Source organism: Prionailurus bengalensis, chromosome E4, assembly GCF_016509475.1.
Source record: "Prionailurus bengalensis isolate Pbe53 chromosome E4, Fcat_Pben_1.1_paternal_pri, whole genome shotgun sequence".
Taxonomy (NCBI): domain Eukaryota; kingdom Metazoa; phylum Chordata; class Mammalia; order Carnivora; family Felidae; genus Prionailurus; species Prionailurus bengalensis.
Window position 1 is genome coordinate 11,159,654 of NC_057360.1, and position 7,496 is coordinate 11,167,149.

Sequence of the window (7,496 nt, forward strand, 5' to 3'; positions counted from 1 at the left end):
ATGAAGGGACGGAGTCATTTAGATTTCTGCAAGGCCAGATGCCCGGTTTCTTTGAAGTTCCCAGCCCAATGTCTTTTGACCTTGAGTGTGTGCATGTCGCGTGCCAGTTTGCAAGGCTGCTCTGTGAATTAGGAAGTCGCTCATGGAAGTGCTGTGGGCCCCGGGAAGCGAAGGTAGGCACCATCTCTGCACTTGAGCAACCCCCTGAGCTGCTGAAATTGGACCCCCCCCCCCCCATCTACAAGCTGTGCTCTGCTCTCCAGTCTTAACGAATTTAATCCGAATCATCTGAACTCATCGTTCAGTGGTTTTCCTCCACGTTGGGGGTTTTCTTTGTATTGAAGTATAATGTCCATACAATAAAATTCATCTTTTAAAATGTTTAGCATACGGTCATTTAGCCCACACTATAACTGAGATGTAGAGCAGGTGCATCAGCCCCCGAATCCCTTTTAGACCCCCTCGGTGATCAAATCTTCCCCCATACCCTGTTCCTGGTAATCCCTGACCAACTTTCTGTCACTATAGCATTGCGATTTCCAGAACGTCCGGTAAATGGACTCATACGTAGTCTTTTGTGTCTGACTCCTTTGCCTTAGAATAATGCTTTCTAGATCAATCCCTGCGGTTGCGTGTGTCAATAGTTCAGCTCCTCGTACTGTTGAGTGGTGTTCTATGTTATGGCTGTACCACACGTACAGCTGAAAGACATTTGGAGGGTTTTCTCCCCCCAGTTTTTGGTAATTGTGAAAAAAGCGGCTATAAATATTCACGCACAGATGTTTTGTGGGAGCTTTGGTTACAAAATTTGTGTGAACACCTTTTTTTTTTTAATTTTTTAAAAGTTTATTCATTTTTGAGAGACTGAGACAGAGCGTGAGCGGGGGTGGGGGGGGGGCGGGCGGCAGAGAGAGAGGGAGACACAGAATCCGAAGCAGGTTCCGGGCTCTGAGCTGTCAGCACAGAGCCCGACGTGGCGCTCGAACTCACAAATTTCAATATCATGACCTGAGCTGAAGCCGGACGCTCAACCGACTGAGCCACCCAGGTGCCCCTGTGTGAACACATTTTTATTTTATTTGGGCAAATACCTAGGAGTGGGGTTGCTGGACCATAAGGCAAGTGTATGTTTAAGTTTATAAGAAACTATCTGATTTATAAAGCAGCCGAGTCATTGTGCATTCCTCCCAGAAAACTGCCATTTCTTTCTTTCTTTCTTTTAACCATTTTAATTGGGTCATAGGCATCTAGAGGTATTTCAGTGGGGTCTTGATTGGCATGTCCCTAATGACTAAGGATTTTGAGCATTTTGTCATGTGTTTATCAGCACTGTGTGCCTTGTTAGGTGATTTAACTGTTCAAATCTGTTGAGCCTTCTGGGTGTCTCCTAAGTGCATAGTATTTCCCATTTTCCATCTTCTTCGGGGTTGACCGTAAGGAAGTTGCCTTAAATTGTGGTTGTAGACCAATGATCTCTTAGCTTGTTAAAATGCAGACTCCTGGCCTCCACTCCAGAAGGTACCAAATCACAACCTCACGCGGGGTGCACAGGTATCTACAGTTAAAAGTTTTCCACGTGGTTCCTAGCCACACCAAGGTGAAGAACCACTTTCCTAGAGGAAAGTGGAGCTAGGGAAAAAAGAAATCCCACTGGAAATCCCACGCCTTGTGCCACCTATGGCACATGCCCCAGCTGGCATTCGGGCTCGATTGAACATCAAGGTAACCTTGAAGGAGAAAGAAAGTTGCACAACGACAGAAAGCAAGGGTGTGTGTGCGTGCGTGTGTGTGTGTGTGTGTGTGTGTTGGGCATGCAATTTGCTCTGAGATTGTGGTTACCAAAGGGAGGGGAGGAGGCCGTGGGCTGGACGGAGGCTTAGTTTTGTTTTTAGCATCACTTTCTCCTACCACTTTGCCCTTAGGTAATTCCCCACGGCTGGCAACCGGCGTCCTTCAAGCTTAGGGCAGCTGCTCTGATTTATAATATGCTGGAATAATCATTCTCACCCCCTGTCAAAAATGACCACTAAAGAAACCCGGGAGATTTTGAAAAACACCTATGTCTGCGCCTCCTCCCAGACCCACCAGACCAGACGCTTCTGAGCAGGGCTCAGACGACAGTACCCTTTTAAACCTTCCTGTATGATTCTCCTGTGTGGAACAGGTTCCTAATGTCCGCTCCGGGATACCCTTCTCGGTGAAGCCCCCGGCAACTCGCTTCAAAGCCCTCAGCAGTTTCTGGGATCCCCCGAGACGTTGCATAAGCTGGGCTGCTTTCGGCTCTAAGTAAGAGGAAGCTACACCCACACTGGCCTACGTTATCAAGATGTTCACTCTTGCACACTGGGATTCCAGCCCTGGCATCTCTAAGCTGTAAGGCCAGAGAGGTCTGCCCAGAACAGGGGACAGGCGGGGCCTGGAAATGGTTGGAAAACGAATGTGCAATAGAGTGAAGGGCTTACAGTCCCTTGCATCGTCTCTCTCTGGGAGTTAAGGTTTCAGATGACTCATACGTCGTATCCAGAATGCAGGATAACTCACAAGCTTCTGCATACTACCACTTAAAACCCTTAGGGGAAAGGGATAGAAGAAAATCAGTAAGTCAATCAATCAATCAATCAATCGTCTACAGCAGTGGTTCTCCCATGAGAACACAGAACACAGGAAGGTCCATTTCTAGACCACGAGAAATCAACACTCAGGATGGACGCCACGTAAAATATTTATGAGGTTACGTATCTCAGCGCGCACACGTACGACTCATTCGCACTCTGGATTTCTGCGGCTCTCGGCAACATGTGCTCAATAATCTGAGGACTCTCGAGAACTGAGTTTTCAAAGTGTGGTTCTAGAACCCGCAGCCTCAGCACGGCCCGGAAACTTGTGAGAAATGCAAATCCTCTGGCCCCACCCCAGACCCAATGAATCAGACACGTGGGGGCCCAGCAATCTGTGTTTTAGCTTTTTTCTCTTTTGCATGTTTTTTTTTTTTTTTAATCTCCGGATTTTTAAAAAAAAAAATTTTTTTTTTCAACGTTTATTTATTTTGGGGACAGAAAGAGACAGAGCATGAACGGGGGAGGGGCAGAGAGAGAGGGAGACACAGAATCGGAAACAGGCTCCAGGCTCTGAGCCATCAGCCCAGAGCCTGACGCGGGGCTCGAACTCATGGACCGCGAGATCGTGACCTGGCTGAAGTCGGACGCTTAACCGACTGCGCCACCCAGGCGCCCCTCTCCGGATTTTTTAAACTTATTTTTTATTCAAATCCAAGTTAGTTAACAGAGAGCGTAATAATGATTTCAGGAATAGAATTTAGCGATTCCCAGGGCTCATCCCAACAAGTGCCCTCCTGAATGCCCCTTGTCCGTTTAGCCCCATCCCCCTACCCAATACCCCACCAGCAACCCTCAGTTTGTATTCTGTATTTAAGAGTCTCTTTTTTAAAGTTTGTTTATTTATTTATTTATTTATTTATTTATTGGAGACAGAGAGATCGAATGGGGGAGAGGCAGAGATAGAAGGAGAGGGAGAATCCCAAGCAGGGATTGGAGCTCATTGAGGGGCTCCAACTCATGACCTGAGCTGAAACCAAGAGTCGGAGGCTTACCCGACGGGCGCCCCGGCGCCCCACGTATTTAAGAGTCTCTTATGGTTTGTCGCCCTCTCTGTTTTTTTCTTATTTTTCCTTCCCTTCCACTACGTTCATCTGTTATGTTTCTTAAATTCCACACATGAGTGAAAGCATGTGATTTTGCCTTTCCCCGAGTGACTTGTTTCACTTAGCATAATACAGTCTAGTTCTCTCCACATTGTTGCAAATGGTAGGATTGCATTCTTTTTCATTGCCGAGTAACACTCCATTGCATATATATACCGCGTATTCTTTATCCATTCATCAGTTGGTGGACATTTGGGCTCTTTCCATACTTGGGCTATTGTTGATAGTGCTGCTATAAACATGGGGGTGCATGTGTCTCTTCGAATCAGCATTTTTGTATCCTTTGGATAAATACCAAGTAACACAATTTGCTGGGTCGTAGGGTAATTCTATTTTTAATTTTTTGAGGAGCCTCCATACTGTTTCCCAGGGTGGCTGCACCGGTTTGCATTCCCACCAACAGTGCAAAAGGGTTCCTCTTTCTCTGCATCCTTGCCAACATCTATATGTTGCTTGAGTTGTTAATTTTAGCCATTCTGAGAGGTATGAGGTGGTATCTCATTGTGGTTTGGATTTGTATTTCCCTGATGATGGGTGATGGCGAGCGTTTTTTTCATGAGCCTGTTAGCCATCTGGATGTCTTCTTTGGAAAACTGTCTATTCACGTCCTTTGCCCGTTTCTTCGCTGGGTTATTGTTATTATTTTATTTTTTATTTTTATTTTTTGGTGTTGAGTTTGACAAATTCCTCATAGATTTTGGATACTCGCCCTTGGGATACTATGCCATTTGTAAATATCTTCTCCAGCAGTCTGTGTTTCAACAGGCCCTCCGGGTATTCTGATTCACGCCGAAGTGAGAGCCACTATACGGAAGACATCTCAGAAAACTCTCCCCAAGTTCCAGGAGTCACTTGGTAAGGGGCAATTGAGTGCTACCAAAGCCTATCAGATGCCAAATCATTTATTTCATTCCAGAGACTACACAGTGATCACCGGACTATCCCACTTCCTAGTAGTAATGAACTTGAGATCTTTTGGACAGGCTCAGCCAATGGGCATTCCAAAGCCTGAAGGATTCTTCTTTTTCCTTCTTCCTCTCTTCCTCTTCTTCCTCCTCCTTCTCCGTTTAACAGCTCTGTTGAGATATAACTCACACGCCCCATGATTCACTGTTTAAGGCACATCATTCAATGGCTTTTAGGGTATTCCCATTGTACCACTGTCACCACGGCCGATTTTAGAACATTTTTGTCACTCAGCAAGAAATCCCGTACCCATTAGCAGGACCCCTGCCTTTGGCCCTGGGTCATCACAAATCTATAGTCTGTCTCTACGGATTGGTGTAGTCGGGACATTTCATGTCGATAGAATCATGTGGTCTTTTGTGACGGGTCTGCCACTTGGCATAACTTTTGATCCATGTTGTAGCCTGCGTCAGGACCTCATTTCTTTTTGTGGCCAAACAATATTCCATTGTATGGATATACTACCTGCTATTTGTCCATTCATAAGCTGACGGACATTTGGGGCTGTTACGTTAAATGTTTGGGTTGCACCTTGTGGCCATTATGAACAACGTGGTTATGAACATTCACGGGCAAGTTCTTGTGCGGCCGTAGGTTTTCCTTTCCTTTCTCACCCAGAGGTAGAATTGCAAAAGCTGTGGAAAGCCACAGCCATTCCGGGGACCCTTTTTGGGGTCTGGACCCACTCCAGTCGGGTAGCTTCCTCAGGCATAGAATTCCTTCTTGAGACATTCTGCATATATACTCTTTCGGCCCAAAAGAACGTTTCTCAGCCGGGGAAGGTCTTACTTAAATAGCCTCGGCAATATCCCCGTCGGTCCTCCCATCCCTCCAGCCTGCCACTCTTGGCACGACCCACTGTTTTCCTCGGGTCTCTTTTCGCACCCACCGTGGTGCCAGCCGAGGTTAACCCTGAGAGCTAACCAGCCAATCAGTCCTAGGATAACCCTTTCAGCACTGGGGAAAATGGGGTGGACAGGGGATGGGTAACTCACCCCACTTTTTACGGCTGGCACGAGACCCAAAGGGGGACTTGAATTCATCAGCCCGTTTCTTTAGTGAGGCGACGGCCTTACCCCAGGGGGCCAAGTGGTGATGGCTGGGCACCAGAGCAGATTGTAACGCTTGACACGAAGGTAGGTGGTCATTAGCAGCTCGGAGAACCCCTGGGCACTGGGGCAGTGGGCTCATCCTGCAAATCCGGGTAAGGAGCAATCCCGGCGCACCCTGGGCTCAGGGCTCCAGGGGACCTGCCTTGCGTGGACGGAGGGGACCCGTCCTAGAGTGCTTCGGAAGATCCAGTCACACCCGTTCACCGAGCCCTTCCCGCTGACCATTCTGAGGGCTGTGGGGCTGGGGGTTCAGCAGCGGCAGTAGCCTCCCTGAGGGGCCCTTCCCCTGCAGGGCGGGTGGCGTCTACACCGTCTGGCATCGATCAGTCGCTTCGCCTCTGAGGCTGCGGGGGCTGGATGTGGACACTGAGGAAGCCTCCTGCCTTTCCCAGGCTTACAGGCCCCCCCACCCCCCAAAATCGGCCTTTCCCAGCGGAGGTCCGCAGCAGGCAGCATCACAGTCAGGGAGGGACGTGCTAGTGACTCCTGCTGAAGCGGAGTCCCGGGAGACGGGGGTGGGGGTGGGGGTGGGGAGAAGGGAGCCTGGAATCTGTGGTCCCAATGAGCTGTCCCCTCACTCCAACTCGATGCATGCGAGAGCCTGGAACCGCAGGCGAAGGTGCATTTTCATTCCCGGAGGATGCTTCTGAGTTTTGTGTTCTTCCCGAGCGTGAGGCCACACGCCTCTGCCCCGTCCCCCCCCCCGCTGCTGGTCCAGGCCCAGGGTAAACTGAGGGCTCTGCGTTGTAATCCTGCTTTTGTGGAGCCCCAGCTGCCTCCTGCCCACACGCCACTGTGCAGACAGCGACAGGGCAGAACAGAATGGCGGCTCAGCCCTCCTCCTGTCCCCGTCGCCGGCCTGCGGCTGAGCTAATGACTCTCATCTTCTCTGGCAGCTTTTTAAAGGCTGCGATATTAACACCTCCCGGAAGAATTCGACTCTCTTCCGCGGTGGGCTTGCGCGAACAGAGCCGCAGCATTTCTGCGGTTGCCAAAGCGCTGCTCTGTGTGTGTGTGTGTGTGTGTGTGTGTGTGTATGCATGCGTGCGCACGTGTTTGCGTGCGGGTGCGCGCGCGTGGGCACGCACCCGCACGCACGCGCGCACACACACATGCACCTACTTTACTTTGCCTCCTTCGTGAAAATTAAACGAGACCATACGTGGAAAGGGCTTGAACAGAGTCAGGTATTCAAAAAAAAAACAACAAACAATAAGAGTTCTCATTTTACAAGGTGTTGTGCTCCACATTCTCTGTTGCGCTTTCTGGAACTCTTCTCATTTAGCTGCATGAATGTGCCTCTTGCGCTCTGGTTCCTGGGGGGGAGGGGGGCTTGGCCAACGGCAGGCATCAGGGGACTATTGAAGGATGGGAGGAGAGGGTCAGATTATTAATTCCCCTGGTTCCCTGCCTGCCAAGCCCTGGCTGCCAGTGGCTGGGTTTCCCTCCATGAAGCCTTGGCTTCTGCTGGCCGGTCCCTCCAGGAACATCACCTCCCCCCCCCCCCCCCCCAACCCTGCCACTTCAGGCCTGGAGAGGTGTTTCAGCAGTTTCTAGCCACAGCTGGCCTTGGAATGTTCCACCTTAACCCTGCTCTTACCTTAGTCGACAGTTCCTTCACTAATTCTCCCCATTAATTCTCCCTCTAATTCTCTCCACACCCCTCTCGAGTGTGCACCTGCTTCCTGCCGGGACCT